This window comes from Humulus lupulus, chromosome 9 (genome assembly GCF_963169125.1).
Source record: "Humulus lupulus chromosome 9, drHumLupu1.1, whole genome shotgun sequence".
Lineage (NCBI taxonomy): Eukaryota > Viridiplantae > Streptophyta > Magnoliopsida > Rosales > Cannabaceae > Humulus > Humulus lupulus.
Genome location: NC_084801.1, coordinates 101,134,623 through 101,152,535, shown reverse-complemented (window position 1 = coordinate 101,152,535; position 17,913 = coordinate 101,134,623).

The window sequence follows — 17,913 nt, the reverse complement described above, 5'->3', positions numbered from 1 at the left end:
TTTCATCCAATATGCATATTTTTCTTCTGCTTCATAGCTAGTAGCCAGAGGTGGTTCTGTTGGAGGTTTTTCACAGACAGTTGACATCATCTTCTTATAAGAAAAAATAGTCAACATGCCTCGAAACCAGTATTTCATATTTCCAGGTTCAAAAACCAAGGATTTGAGAAAGGCATCGGTGTGTGCTTCACCAATAGACATTTTGCTGGTAATAAATAAGTACAAATAAATATTATTATTATTATATTTAGAAAAATAAATATCAAAGTTTCGGAAATTAAACGTGATGCATGAGCACAATTAAAACACATAAAATAAAGATTAATTTCCACGATAAAATTTTCTAACAATTAAAGTGCCGCCTTAGGGTCGGTCAAATTAATTTTAGAGAATTTATAAGACGTTCTTATCTTTATTGTTTAATACTTAAAATAACTCTTTATTTTCTCTTTTAAACATTAAAGTACCGCTTAGTTTGGTCAAGTTATGATTATCCACTCTTAAGCTTAATCATAACTTTGTGAGTGTAACCCATTATTTCGAAGTTCATGACTTAGCTTAGGACATGCCGCCTTAGGGTCGGTCAAACCTAAAATACATCATTAGTTCCTATCTATGTAAGAAATATAACCTTGCTATTGATATGTCCAGACACCTACCTTAGGGGGACGAAAACAAAGCCGTCGCGATGCGCTATTCATATCTCATGGTGTTATATTAATAATGGAGACCATGGGTTATGTTTGAGATATCAACCCTCTCCCACTCACTATTTTGAAATAAGTGTTTTTAACCTTAATTAATTCCAAATTAATTACAGTTTCTTTAAACTTTATGAACATAATTAAAATTGGAAAGAAAGCGAGTTTCTAGGTGAATATCCAATTTTAAATTACCAATCATGTTCATCTAAACTTTACTAAAAAACACTTTTTAAAATAAAGTTGGTTTAAAGAAAATTAAGTCATAAAGACTTAAAATTTGGTGAGATATTTTACCAAGTTTTCAAAATAAAACTAAGTAATTTACATGCAATTGATTTCACAAAACAATTCATATAAACATATAGGACAATCCTAATAATCATGTTTCTACTAATGAGATGCATGATTATAACTGTGTGGGTTTTCATGTATGGCAAGCAATGCATGAACATGTTATCAATAACATTAATCACATGAATATAATTATTTAAATAAATAAACAATAAATGTTGAACCGGGTGCTTTTGGGTATTTCTAATTTTACAACCACTTTATAAAATTAAAATAAATAAAATAAAATGCCTTGATCTCCATTGGGCTTCTTTACTTTACTGTCGGTAGGATTTGTGGCATTGTTGATCCAGAATAATAATAATAAAACAATTTTCAAATTATTTTGATTAATTAAAACTAACTTTTAAATAATCATTATTTTTATTTTTCTTTTAATTAAAACTTAAATGAATTTAAATTAAAATCTCTTATTTTGAAAAAATAAATTTTAAATAAGATATTCAAAAAAGTTTGTTAAAGACAACAAAAATATCTCATTATTTAAATATCAAATTTCAAAAATAGGATATTTAAACATTTTAAAATTTTTAAAAAAATAACAGATTAATTTCAGAAAAAATTAAAAAAAATTCTGGACCGTCAGGCGGGGACACACGGCATCAAAACGGGGCCGTCGGGGCCGGACCGTACGGACACATCCGTACGGCCGTCCGTACGACGTCCGGCAGCGGCTCGGAGGTTGGCCTCGGATATGCCCTTTAATGGCTTACACAATGATCTAATTATAAACAAATCCTAACCCAAAAACACCATACAAATAATGATTCAACATTCACACGCATTCAATCACATTAAGCCATCCATTCATTCTTCAAAATAAATAAATGCATAAAATTAAACCCACACAGATTCAATACATATATATGTGAAGATGGCTCTGATATCATTTGTTGGTTTTTATTGATCAAATCAGAGATTATGCGCAGTGGAACAACAATCAAATTGTCAAATTAATCCCATAAGATTTCTAGATCTACTTCTTCACACTCATATATATATATTGAATCAAGGACAAGAATAGAAAAATTACCTCAGGTCCTTCCTTGCTGCTATCTTTTCGTATGGCTGAATCCTTGAGATCTCACACCAAGATCTTCCAAAATGTTCTCAGGCACACAAAGAACGAGTGTGGGCTCGCTATACAAATAATAGGCAATAACTATTTATCAGATATTCTCAACACATGAGATCTGATAAAGTTTGGACCTAGGTTTTGTGAAGAACAAATGACCTTTGTTTTTGTCACTGTTCTCTTTTCTCTGAGAGAATCCTATATATTTTTCTATCCCTGAAAACTTACATTCTTTGAAAACTGATATCCCATATTTAATAATATCCAATATATTAAAATATTTGTTATTTTAAACAAATTCAAAATAACTGATCAGTTATCAGATTTTTGTTTAAATAATAATATTTTAATCATATTAAAATATCTCATTATTTATTTAATATTTAAATAACTAAAATTGTGGAATCAAGAGACTAAGTCCATCTCTTATGCGTGTAGCACAGTGTCTGTGCACTGTGCCACACGTGTACCACATGCATGTGCAGGCATGTGATTTTTCCCAATTTTTATTATTATTTAAATACCAAAAATCCCAAAAATAAATTAATTCAAAATTAATTATATTTTTGATAAATCAAATAATTAATTAATTACACATAATTAAACAATAATTATGTTTGATACATAGAAAAATATTTTACTTATCACATAAGTCCTTTTTGCCCATTTTTTATATTTGCCTTTGACAGTGATTGTTTGAGCCATTTTGGGGACCATGGACTTATAACATTAAGCTTCAATAAATTGAAACTAAATAATTAAACTCTTTAATTATAATAGTTAATTTATTAATTCTAATATTACTCCACTATAAATTCAGAATTGCACTCTTTATGTTATAGATATACTTTTACAGAAATCTTTTTCCTAAGTTGTCCATTGATATAATCATCTTACAATAGTTCAACCCTCTAATTAATTAGTTCATAAATTAGAATGGAAGAATTACCATTTAACCTTTCTAATTTACTTCTTATTCCTTAAGTACCATTAATTCACTAGTGAATAATTAATCTATAATCTAATTATAGATTTGAGCTCAAAATCATTCAGTTCCAGAATTAACCCTTAAGGGAACTAATATACGACCCGTTAGGAAAGATTAGATTCCGTATTGTTGATACATGTACCCGCCCATCCATGATATTAAATCTCCAAAACAAAAGTCATTAGCCTCACTCTTTAAAGAGACCTTAACGGATGAATCAAAAGATTTAATAACACATGAACAGGAGTTCATGAACACTCGGGATTTAGGTTGATCTATAAATGATCATCAGTTATGATATGAATTACAAGTCTTTATTGTTAAATGGTTTTTGGATAAAGACTTTAATTCACATCGGTCCATGTCATATATAATCATATTATATAAAGCACATTTACCGAGATGTCTTTCCACATCAATAATCCGAATCTAGATTATTTGTATCATTATGATACTCAGTAAACCGTACTTACAACTCCAATTAAAGAATTCCATAACTTTAATTTGTTGTTGTTGACAATTTTTATTCATTCATGTGATCTTAATTCTCTCGTACTAATACAAGATCACATCCTCAATAATGAATATGGAATTTTTCTGATATTTAGAAAATTATTCAAACAATAATTTAACAATCTAAATATGACAATAATAATAAACCGTTGTATTTATTTATTCACAGAAAAAACAAATGTCTTTACATGCTTTTAGGACACACTCCTAACAAAGGCCGCCATAGGTGCCGAACTCCGTCCGACAAGATCTGGGCCCATCGACGCGCAGGCCTGACAAGCATCCCCGAGTCCATTCCGTGAGCTTGAGTTCTAGATCTCGATTTTACGAAGAGGTGATACGTGAACTGCACCGGAAGAACCAAAGGCTAGAAACCTCCTTAGAGAACATGCAAGAGGTGTTGAACGGCCTACTACACGGAAAATCAAGCGTGCCCCTTCCTAGACGAAAGGAAAAAGGCCCAGAGGGTGGAGAAACCACGATTCCTGTGGATGATGAGAGAACTCGGCTTTCCACCAATAATACCCCTCGGACAAAGCAACGTGAACATCCTGGGAAGGCGAAGCAGCCCCAGATGCCAGAGCAGAAGAACAACGCTAACCCTCCTGATGAAGTCAAAGTCACCTCTAGGGAGGTGCCACCTAACCTAAGAGAAAAGCTCAATAGAAGGAGGTCATAAGTAAGGAAAACACCTCCTATGGCCCCTCTGAAGGGTAGAGAAAAGAGAAAGGTCGACCCTACCGAGCTGAGGGACTCCTTGAATATGAGGCAACAGGAGCTAGACACTGAGATGAGGAGCCTTCGAAGCAAGATCGTCATGGCATCTGGGGGGCACATTACTAATGAAGAATTTGACTACGAGTCACCCTTCACACGAGAAATCCAATTGGAACAACCCCCGAAAAACTTTAAAGGGGAAAATGATTCAGTAACCTTCAACGAAGAAGATGCGCGGGGTGTGCATTTCCTTCACAATGACCCCTTGGTGTTGACTATTCAGCTTGCAAACATGAGGGTACATCGGGTCCTGGTGGACAACGAAAGCTCCGTAGACATCCTATATCGCACGGCCATAGAGAAGATGGGACTGGGTATCAAAACCTAAAGCCCTGTAACACCTCCTTGTATGGGTTTACAGGAGACTCGATACAACCTCTTGGTACAATAGAGTTAACCCTCACCATGGGAGAGCTGCCCAGACAGACCACTGTGATGACAAACTTTGTCGTAGTAAGCTGCTCCTCAGCCTTCAACGCGATATTAGGGAGACCCTCCCTAAGAGAATTGAAGGCGATAACCTCTTTATACCACTTGGCCATAAAATTCCCAACCCCTTGGGGGGGGGGGGGGGGGGGGGGGTAGCGAGCGCGAAAGGGGACTAGAAAGAAGCAAGGGAATGTTATAACACGTCCCTTCACACAGCCAAGAGACCGCCAGAACTTATGGCGATGGTAGTGCATGGGAGCGCAAACCCGAGAGAGTTCAACCCCAAAATCACCGTGGAGATCATAATCGATGGTTAAAGCTCCACTTTTAGTATGAACATCAAAAGGGTTACCACAGTTAGCCCCCCAACAACTACGAATTAGAGGGATAACTTAGATGCCCTGATACGTAGAAAGAACATTGCACTTTCCTTATTTTTAATGAATATGTTTTTTTTTTACATGTCACACTCCTCATTTACATGAACACGTATCTAACTCTTGTGTACCTATCACCAATTGGAATTATCAAAGTGCATGAGCGAAATGATGAAAATGCCCGATGAGATAAATCTCTCCAACCACTTGGGGGGTAGAGCACATAGCCAAAAAGGGTCCTAAAAGAGACCCTTATAAAAAAAATATAAGGAAGAAAACCTTGCAAGGAAACTCTCAAGTTCACAAGGATTAGCTACCCTTATGAACATCAAGAGGGTCAAAAGGTCCTACAGGAAGAGCCTCCTAATAAAGGCTGATACCTCCACGAGAGGAAAAGCCTCAAGAAGAGCCTCCTAATAAAGGTCGATGCCTCCACCAGAGGAAAGACCTCAGGAAGAGCATCCACCAATAAGCCTAGAATGGCCACCAAGCCGTCCAGCCAAAAAGGGTCCTAAAAAAGACCCTTACAAAAATAGTATTATGTATAATGACGAAAAGGAGGCTTCTCGCAAAAAATAATAAGCGCACGCAAAAGTATATAAAAGGATGGCTAGAACCCAAAAGGTCAATATATCCTTATAAATACAACCAATGTTCACTAAAGAGAGACCTATCGAACCCCTTTGCGTGGGCTCAAAAGGACCTCAAGCACAATGAAAAAAGAGAGACCTATCGAACCCCTTTGAGAGGGCTCAAAAGGACCTCAAGCATAGAGAAGCCAAAACAAATGATCACACACACACACATATATATATATATATATATAAAGACCAATAATGTGGTAGGACTTAGAAAAGTTCCTAAAATATTATGCTTGAGATGGAGGTCTATTTATAAGAACCACAAACTCATTGTAGCCATTGGATCCACGACTTAATCAATGATCAAGAAGGGGGCTTGGCACTTGCCTTGAGATCTACGGAGCATAATGATAGACTCACATTCACTCTCAGCATCTCATTTTAGTCCTCAACTCAAAAGTGTGTTTCTCTATGATGTCATAATGAAGAAGCAAGCTAATACCTCACGGGCATCCCAAAAACATTGCACCTTAAAGTCAACTAGAGAGCCTGAAGACCCTCTTGTATACTGGGGGGCAAGTGTGAATGCCAAAAATTGGACATGATCCTGAGAGGGCCACAATCAGCACTCAAGGAAAAAGTTTAGCCTTCCCCCTAGTGACCTTGGGCTCGCCAAACACCCTCATGTCTCGCCCCACGCGAGACCCATTCCTCACAAGAGGCCTTCGTGAAATAGCCCATCTTGCCCCATGCGAGACCCTTGTGAAGCCGTGACCCTTGGTGCATCTCACCTCGCCTCTCCCAGATGAAGGTCTAAAAGGCCACTTTTGGATTGCATCGCCTCGTACGCCCACCAAGGGCCTCGCACACCCACACACCAAGGCCTTACGCACCCGCACACCAGGGCCTCGTGCACCCGCGCACCATAGCCTCGCGCACCCACGCACCACGACCTTGTGCACCACGGCGTCGCGCACCCGCGCACCACGGCCTCGCACACCTGCGCACCATAGCCTCGTGCACCACGACCTCGCGCACCCGCGCACCACAACCTCACGAGAACACTTTGTATACCCCAACTCATACACCTACGGAGCCACGCCTTGTGCCCAGAATATGTGCTTAGGGTAGAGAGCCCCTTCTTATCTCATTTTCTTAGGGCCATCTCGTGAAATCCTTGGTTTTCAGGCATCTAGGAATAACATATAAGGATTTCCGCACTTGAAGCCCTTAGGAATAAGGTACCTTTCGGGGGTGAAAACTTGTGGCTTGAGGAGCTCCTACGAATATGAAATGTACCTACAAACCAAGAGGAGGCGAAGTACGTATGGAGCTACGGCCCTGAATGTCCTAGATGTCTGACCATAAACACCACGCCAGACAAGTAGTGGTCGTACGGACATGGTACCTGATGTGGTCCTACCCAGCCAACCTCTGACACTCGTACTAAATAAGTAGTGGAGGCATATTCAGGTACTAAAGTAGAGGCGCTCCAACATATTCTAACCATGTACTGAAGCCGACACCACAACCTTCTGCTCCACAACCACCTGTGCCACTACGTCTGATGCCACTTCCTTGACAATGTACTTATGAACAATCTGGTCCCCTGGGACCACAATGTATTAGAGGCCATTAGAACCCACTATAAAGGGAACCTCACTTCATCATTAAGGGGGTGGGAAAAATATTGTAGCTTAGTATCAAGAAAAATACAAGTTCTTTTCCCCATTTCCTTCTGCAACTATTTTCTAAGTTTCTTATTAGATTTTTGAAGTTCTTCTTTATAAGCACTATACTTTGATTTTTCTAACTTAACATCGTTGACGAGTTCTCACCGTCCACAGAACTGAATGGAAGAACTAGAGCTAGAACCTAATTGTCGTTTATAATAACTAGTATACAAACCAATCATTTATCAAACTACCCTAGTCTTATAGAAATATAAATCTTACTTATATATGCCTTGTTTGCATAAAAGAAAAAAAAATTATGTTGAAAAAACAATTCAAAAATCATTCATAACTCTTAGCATAATTTCCATAAAAACTAACAATCATATGTCAAGGAAAATACAGTCTACAAATGATTTACTACAAATACTATAGTTTTCACCCCTCAATGGTTAATACTTTTATTTTTAGCAGTCCATTATTTTGGATCAATGCCTAATGTTATAGAGATAGATTATAAGACCCCTCTATTAAATTATCTCAACAAATTTCCATGTTTATGCATACCATGGCTAGTGCATATTCAATTGAATGCAAAAAAGTAGAATTGTACTTGGTTAAGAGAATTATATGACAACCAACAAATCAATTATACATATGAAACGGATTATGTGTACAGTTTTATATTAAACAATTAATGAGATTGGTAATTGATAGTGTCATACATGGCCCACTTGTCCAAGGTGTTTCAACATTTATAAAAGATCCAATGGCTCTCAAGCATTTGATATTTAATAATTAGAAAATAAGATATTATAAAATGAGCATAAATTTACAATTGATAGAGATGAATCATTATTTTTGTTGTTGAAGAAACACCAACATATAATGCTCCACAGCACCATTAAAAAGAAAAAGAAGAATAAAAGATAATGGCCCACCACAAGTCATTATTAGTAATAATTGACATTTATATATATATATATATATACGTATAAATATTCTAGCAAGCACATAGCCAAAATAGAGAAGAAGATGGAAACAATAACATATATGCATGAATAATATGTATCAATTTGAGGATAAAATTTTAACGCTTATTAAATAATAAAAGAAAGGTCAATATAAATTTAAATGGGCAGAGAGAAGAAAATTAAAAAGGAAAGAAAATAAGTAAGAAAATTTAGCATGATATTTTCCATTCAAATCAAAGCACTGATTAGAAATTAAAACTTGCAGCAAGCATCCTATGAATCTACATATATATGTGAGTTCACTATCAGTTTGACATTGTGTATATATCTATCCTTACAATTATAGGTGTTGGTGATATAAAGAAGAAAAAATGATGATGGTGATATAAAATTATGCTCTTTATACTTCTAAGGAGTACAGAGAGAAATATGAAAGAGAATAAATCTAATACTAAGTACAATTTGGATTAAACTATTGAAGTTAAGTAACACCCTGTAATGTGGTTATGGAAGGCATAAATCAGATTTTTTTTTTAAAGAAAAAATAAGCTAGATGGAATTGAAGACACCACCTAAACTAATTTTGTACATGTCAAATATAGATTACAATTCTTGTCCTTATAGAAAATAGATTCCAAAAAGTTGACTGCTGATGCTGCCATCTTTCTTTGAGCAAGTTTCCCATGTTTCTAACCCAATTCATTTCAAGTACTCAACTACATGCCAAGAGTTTACTTGCTTAATACACACTCACACAAATATTGATTACACATATGCAGCAAAAAAATTAACAAAAGTGAGAGAAAGAGAGTACTTATCATTAGCCTATCCCTATGTTGCTTCCCCCAACAAGCCTTGGTGTTAGATCCATTCGGTAATTCATATTTGTCCCTGCACAAAGAAAATGCAAAAGAGACAACAAATATACTTTTAAGCTTTTCTCTTTCAAAGTTTGAATTTTATTTATTTAATTTAATTAGTAAGAGAAAACTTATATTTTAATACTTTCTATTTCTTATTCTATCTAGCTAGCTTTATGGCAGACGCGATGATAATATAGGGACATCAATCTTGAAAAAGAAAACGATAAATTATGATTAAGGACTTAGTGCATGAATTACATGTGTGCTCTTGCCACCAATGATAGAAGATATTGTTTTTCAGTTGCTGCAATATGCATTAGATAAGATATTGTAAGAGAAACAACATGAAAATAAGTAACTATTTTTTTTTTAATCAAATCACAAATAAATTCTAATATATGAAATATTACTAATCAAAACAGAACAAAAAAATAACCAAAACAGTAGCAAAATAAAATGACAATATTGGCTTGAAATCAACACTTGTTTCCTTGAAAGTATACCCAAACAAAATACAAATAGAGTCAAAAGTGTACAAAAAGTATACCAAAATAATTAGCAAGTGATATTGATTAACTAGATGCCTAGATTACACATTCCATGGATTCCCCTTGAGGATTTCAGATCTACACTATACAAAAAGAAACCAAAGGTTACACAGATATAGGCACCAAACGATCAAACACCATGGCTACAAATCAGAACAACACTTTATGATGTAACAGACTAGAAAAAAAAAGATATAAATATATATATATATATACATATAAATAACTTCCCAGCAAGAATATTCTTCTTCTCATACTAAGCCATTTGTTTGTACTAACTTTCTCTCTTAAGAAAACACGACATCCAATACTTTTCTAATAGGAACAAAATCATCCTAACTTACTATTCCTTAATATATTTATATATATATATATATATATATATGAAAAAGACAACCCAAAAGTAATTTCTAGTATAAAATTAGTGGCTAAGCAATTTCAATAGCCATATAAATATAAAAATTTCATAAATTAAACAATCAGAAATCAGAGTGTTCATATATGAAAAAGACAAAATCCAAAAGTAATTTCAATAGCCATATAAATATAAAATTAAACAATAAAAAATCAGAGTATTCGGAGGAAATAAAAAAGCAAAACTAAAAAATATAACCAAAATAAAAGGTATAATTATTGTAGCATATATATATAAAAAGTTAGTGCTCATATTTTTAAGTTAAGCAAAAATGGTTTTAAGCAAAGAGTAAGACACCAAAAATTGATAAAATCAAATAGGTACGAATTTGGCAAAAGCTAGCTAGCTTTAAAGGGGCGTCACCCAGCAAAAAAAAATTATAATCATTCTTATTCTGATAAGAGTTGGAACATGCAATAAATTCATCTCTTTGAACATGCAATTGTTGTAATCATTCTTATTCTGTTTGGATATTCATATCTATTATTGCACAAGTAAATTGATTTTAATATCTTTTCCAAATTAAAAATGGTTTCAAGACAGATTTTTCTTCAATTTATTTCATTAGTTGAAATGCTTAACTTACTATTACATCATACCAAGAATGTAGACTTACCAAATGTTCCACTAGAGTATGGATGGGACCTTCCAAACCACGGCGAGACCCTTGTCTCAAATGCTTACAAAGATGTCTACATTAAAAGAATAAAACAAGTTGGGAAAAACTAATGCACATTATGAGAATGTTTTTTTTCTATACTGGTGCAAAGAAATATAAAACAAACTATATGTATGGCATAGTGAACCGCAACTAATAAAAAATAACCAAACAAAAATATAGAAATAGATATCCATCAATACATCTGATGCAAACTACTAATAATATGTATTTTTCCAAAATTAATATACTTTTAATATGTATATATAACACTTTCAGGACATATATTTTTTTATTGGTCTTTATATCAAAATTTCAAGACTTTGAATCTAAAAATAAAGAAACATATCCAAGTTGAGGGGTACATAATACCACTCATAGGGTGGTCCCAACAGTTGGTCAAACAAAGGTTGGTGGTAAAGATTATTATAGCAGAGCTCATTCAAGAGAAAATGTCAGTATAAAAGGAAGAAAAGGAAAAAGGATTGGTTTATTGAAGATAGTTGCAGGGATGCCAAGAAAAAAGGAGAAGTTGATTGAAAAGATGATGATGTGAAAAAGTGGCAGATTCTCTTTCTTACTAAGTGCCTCATCAAAATCTATTCTAAGCAGAGACGATGCCATCTTTGTTTGCATTCAAAGCAAAGACAAACAGAATATCATTATTGATTGGTATAAATACATATATTATATATTTGATCTATATCAAGTTATTGTAGATATTATATATATAACATCATGGAGTGATGCGACCAAGAAATCCATGCTCAGTTTGTCCACAATATATAACTGTTTGGGTTTTATGCTCTAATTAAAACTCAAATTCTTTGTAATCTCATTTTATTATCAATAAAAAAATAGAAATCATTTTTTGACATGGTTAATCACTTTGCTCACATGTTTTTTTTCCATGATTATTTGTTTAATATAAACTTCTATTAAATCCCGAGCATATAGCTAATCCTATTTATAGTGACGTAATCACAATGGAATATAAATATGATTATATGTTCAAAATAAGTTAGTCCTAAGATTAGTCAATGCACCGGATTTACACTAACTTGCCAATCTACGATATGATCTACTTACACATTACAGTGTTATGTCATCTCCAGAATATTAGCAAAGTAGTTAAGATCGAATGTATATCATACATCGGACAGGACCGATATTGACAGTTGATAAGATAAGTAAACATATCGTTATTATCTATTCTAGTCATATCATATAGTTGACCATAGGTCAATTCAATCTCAATTCTTAATGGTTAGTATTCTAACAGATTGTATTATTTGAGTTCTTTGACTTGTTTGTTGCCAGCTTACCCTACGGACTAGCTCATACTTACATCTTTGGAACTCGGTAGTATAATTGAGTGGGAGTGTTAATCATAGATATGAACATCTATAGCTTCTAATGAAGAAGTGAAATGATGGTTTCCTTTTAGTTTGGTTCAAGGTGTTAAATGATAGAGATCTCATTTTAGTAATTAAATTAGTTTACTGAAATATCATTTACAAGGAACTAAGTGTTTTAAGGATAAAATACAATGAGGGGTAAAACGGTATTTTAGTCCTATCTCATTGTAGACCGTCTATAGAGGATTGAGTGAAAATTATGGTTGTAACAATAGATAATTAATAGTGTATCTATATTTGTTATAGGGTGTTCTATGAATTTAAGAGTGCAATTCTGAGTCTATAGTGGAGTCACGAGGAATTAATAAGTTAGTAAATTTATTTGTTAGATTTATGATAACTTATGGGAGCTTGATTTCATAGGCCCATGGTCCCCATTGTACCTTGGATAAAATCATCTAGATAGTCTCAATTAATTGATTTAATTATCAAATAGAATTATCAAAGTTGACCAGGTTCAATTTTGGATAGTTTCACAGAGTTATGTAATTTTGAGAAGAAAAGAGAAATTATGGCATATTTATTAATTAAGATAAATTGGTATCGAAATTAATAAATAAGTTTAAATAAAGGTTCAAATTATAAATAATTAATTTGATAAAGGATTTACATAATTATTTAATTAATTAAATCCATAGAAAATATTACAGTTCTTGATTTAAGTCCAATGGGCTTATAATCAGATGGGAAATTTCATGGGCCTAAAGCCCATGATAATTTTCGACCTAGGGCTTTAAAATGGTTATTATTTTATTGATTTTTTAATTAAATTAAATGGCCTAATTGAGTTTATAAAAGGAGTGCTTAGAGAGAAGTCAAAACATAAGTTTAATCACTGGTTTTCTGATAGTTTTAGATTCTCTCAAAACACAAGTCCTTTTCTAAGCCTCTTTGATTATTTTCTCTTCTTCTTCCCTGTATCTATCGCATGTGTTGAGAATTTCCCACGCTAGTCTAGGTGATTCTAAGGATACATTGGAAGACTATGAATAAAATAGAAGATCGGTTCAGTTTCTTGATAATACTCTGCGACAGAGAGGGTACAAGAGTTAGAGAAACTGAAGGAAGGACTCTTTAATTCTGCTGCGTATACTGTAAGTATTCTATTAATTGTTTCTCTTTGAATTCAATTTTAGAAATACATTTTAGGCTATCTTGTATTAATTTATTTAATATTAGATATACATGAAAATAAATAAAGATTCTGTATAAGTTTTCCTAACAATAACGTGGGTGAATTAACAAGTACAATAACAATACGAGAGCAAAGATAAAAAATACCAGTAGAATAACATGGAAATAATAAAAGCAAAGAAAAAAAGCAAGATGTCGTGCGAAGTTCCCGAGGCTCGTCGAAGTTGTCGTGCGAAAATACATGTTTTTCGTATCCCCGTGTGGCGATATATCGCCCCCTAGAGCTGCGATATATCGGCATACGCTGAAATATTATACACGTAATTACACTTTTTCAGCCTAATTTGAATTGAGTAAATAGCCTTGACTAAGTCCTTTAACGATTTCAAAGCTGCTGGCAGACCCTAGGATTTTCAAATATTATTCTTAATAAACTTATGCCTCAAAAATACATAATTTGTCATTAAGCATACACATGACAAGTGTTACTATCTTATTGGGTCTATCTAAACCTTATAGTATAATAAATATCATCTTCATAATTAGTCATATTAATCAAACCTTAGGTTATAATTAATATTCTTAAACTATATGTTAAACTTATAAAATCTACAAGTGTTGCTACGAGTGTCAAACTAAGTCCTGGCTTGAACCAAAATCCATAGTCAAAAACATACTATAACTACTACTTGCTCTTACTATTACTGCTACTACTATCTAACTAGCTAAGTAAAGTTCTTGGACTCTACAGAGGAATCCCTGGAAGTTCCTGCTGAAGGAGCTACCAAGTCTGTGAGGGACAAGAATGAGCGTTGGCAGGCGGCTAACAACAAGGCGCGGTACTACATGTTGACTAGTATGGTCGACACTCTCAAGACAAAGATGGAGAATGTCGAGACAGCCTACGAAATCATGGATTAGCTCCATGACATGTTTGGTTCCAAGTCAGCGCAGACTCGTTTTGAGGCCACCAAGAAATATGCCAATGCTCGAATGGCACCTTCTCAACATGTTTGTGATCACCTGATCAAGATGAAAAACTACTTTCAGGAAGCTGAACTGCACGGAGCCATAATAGATGAGGAAACTCAAGTTGGCTTAATCCTCAGCAGTCTTTCTCCAGCTTTCCTTCCATTCACCACCAACTATGTGTTGAATAAACTCAACTATGGTCTGACACAGCTCATGAATGAGCTTCAGACTTTTGAGTCAATCATGGGTGGATCTAGTAAGGGAGGAGAAAAGAAGACAACTACTACTACTGCTGCTGATCCAGCTAAGGCTGAAGCTAACCAAGCTTCTTCTTCGAAAGCTGGAAACAAGAGGAAAGGTGGACAAAACAACAACCCCAAGCCTGCAAAGGATGCAAAGGTGAGTGCACAACCAAGTGCACAGAAGCCTAAGGGGAAAAACAAGAAAGGTAAGGGTAAATGTTTTCACTGCAAAGGGAAGGGGCATTGGAAACAGGATTGCCCCAAGTTTCTAGCAGATAAAAACAAAGGTAATGATTATAGTTCATTTATCTTAGAAACATGTGTTTTAGATAATGATAACTCTGCTTGGATTATTGATTCTGGATCTACTAACCATGTTTGTAACTCTTTACAGCTTCTTGAATCGTGGGAAGAAGTGAACGAAGGCGGCTTAAAGCTTAGAGTTGGGAACGGAGCGTTCATTGCGGTCCAAGCTAGAGGAAGAGCTTGCCTGAAGTTTGGAAATAAATTTTTAATTTTAAAAGATGTATTTTTTATTCCGGATTTTAGTAGAAATTTATTTTCAGTTTCCATGTTGCAATTAGAACGATTTGTTATGACTTTCGCAAGTTTTAATATATCTATTTCTTTCAATGGATCACAATCGTGTATTGCATGTTTGGAAAACGGGCTTTATATTCAGTGATCTAATGAACCCCTCGCTCTTAATAATGATTTATTCAAAGTAGCTAAACCTAGGACCAATAAACTTCAAAAGACCGATAACAATAATATGACGTATTTATGGCACTTGAGACTAGGTCACATTGGATATTATAGGATTCAAAGACTTACAGAGGATGGACCTTTGAGGGAACTCACCTTAGGTGAATTACCTATCTGTGAATCTAGTCTAGAAGGCAAACTGACCAAGCATCCATTCTCTGCAACGGATGATAGGGCCAAAGAACCACTTGGTCTTGTGCATTTATATGTTTGTGGACCTTTGCTTGTACAAGCCAGGGGTGGTTTTGAGTATTTCATCACTTTCATTGACGATTACTCTAGATACTCATATCTTTACCTAATGCATAGGAAATCAGAAATATTTTCAAAGTTTCAGGAATTCCTAGCAATGGCTCAGAACCAATTAGGTAAAACGTTAAAGATCTTCCGATCTGATAGGGGTGGAGAATATTTGGATATGCAGTTCCAAGATCATTTAACTGAACTTGGGATTTTATCACAACTTACTGCCCCAGGTACTCCGCAACAGAATTGTGTAGCGGAATGCCGAAAAATAACTTTATTAGAAATGGTTAGATGCATGCTTAGTTACTCAACTCTACCAACTTCGTTCTAGGGACATGCAATTGAAACCGCGAATGACATTCTCAATGTTGTGCCATCTAAATAAATCCCCAAAACACCTTTAGAAGGCTGGAATGGTTGTGAACCTAGTTTATGCCATTATAGAATCTGGGGGTGTCCCGCTCACGTCTTGAGGAAAAAGAAGGGAAAGCTAGAATCGCAAACTGAAGTTTGCATGTTTGTTGGCTATCCTAAAGGTACTCGGGGCAGATTTTTCTATAGTCATTCAGAAAAGAAAGTGTTTACTTCTACAAATGCTACTATTTTGGAAAATGACAATGTCCAGAACTTTAAACCTCCAGCAAAGTAGTTTTAGAGGAGATGGTTAAAGAATTGACTCCAACTAATGTTCCATCGTCATCAACGCAAGTTGATGATGAAATTCCCATTCTTCATGTCCAATCGATGCAAGTCGATTTAAATGAAGAAAGTACCACTGTTCCTGAGCAAACAGTCACGGAGCCTCATCGTAGTGGGAGGGTTTCTAGGAACCCAGCTCGCTATGGTTTGGATGGTGAAACCAATATGGTTGTTGGTGACACTAGTGATGATGATCCGTTGTCTTTCAAACAGGAAATGACTAGCCCTGAAAAGGAACTATGGCTCGAAGCCATGAAATAGGAAATGGAGTCCATGTACTCAAATTCCGTCTGGGATCTTATGGATTCACCTAGTGACTTTAGGGCCATTGGGTGCAAGTGGATCTACAAGAAGAAACGAGGTGTTAATGGAAATATCGAGACTTATAAAGTTCAATTAGTGGCAAAGGGTTATACCCAAAGAGAAGGCGTGGACTATGAGGAAACTTTTAGTCCGGTAGCCATGCTCAAATCCATTCGTGTCCTCCTATCCATAACAACCGCTCTCGTCTATGAGATTTGGCAGATGGACGTCAAGACAACTTTTCTTAATGGAAAGCTTGACGAAGTCATTTATATGGATCAGCCATAAGGATTTAAAGTATCTGGACAAGAAGGAAAAGTTTGCGAGTTGAATAGGTCCATCTATGGACTTAAGCAAGCTTCTCATTCTTGGAATCTTAGGTTTGATGAAATAATCAAAACCTATGGCTTTGAACAAAATATTGATGAGCCTTGTGTTTACCAACTGAAGGCAAAACAAATAGTGGTATTCCTGGTTCTTTATGTAGATGATATCTTACTCATTGGAAACAATGTTAAGAAATTATCAAATGTGAATAATTTACTGAGCACTCAATTCCAGATGAAGGATTTGGGTGAAGCAAGTTATGTTCTAGGTATCCAGATCATCAGGGATAGAAAGAAGAGACTCTTAGCTCTATCTCAAGAAGCTTACATAGATAAAGTGCTTGAACGTTTCTCAATGAAAAATTCCAAGAAAGGGCGTCTACCGTCCCTCCATGGAATTCATCTTTCAAAGAAGCAGTCTCCCCAGACTCCTGTAGAGGAAGATGCAATGAGAAAAGTTCCTTACGCATCTGTAGTTGGAAGTCTGATGTATGTCATGTTGTGTACTAGACCAGATATCTGCTATGCAGTGGGAGTAGTGAGCAGGTATCAGTCAAACCCAGGATCGGAACATTGGATAGCAGTTAAGCATATCCTGAAGTATTTGAGACGGACTAGGGATTATATGTTAGTCTACAAGGGTGGTGTTCTGAACCCTGTAGGCTACACTGATTCAGATTTTTAGACTGATGTCGATGACAGGAAGTCTACTTCTGGAATGGTGTTTACTCTTGGTGGTGGAGCTGTGATTTGGGGTAGCGTAAAGTAGTCTGCAATCTCAGATTCCACCATGGAGGCTGAGTACATAGCCGTGTCAGAAGCAGCTAAGGAAATAGTCTAGCTAAAGAAGTTCTATTCGAATCTTGGTGTTATTCCAGAAAT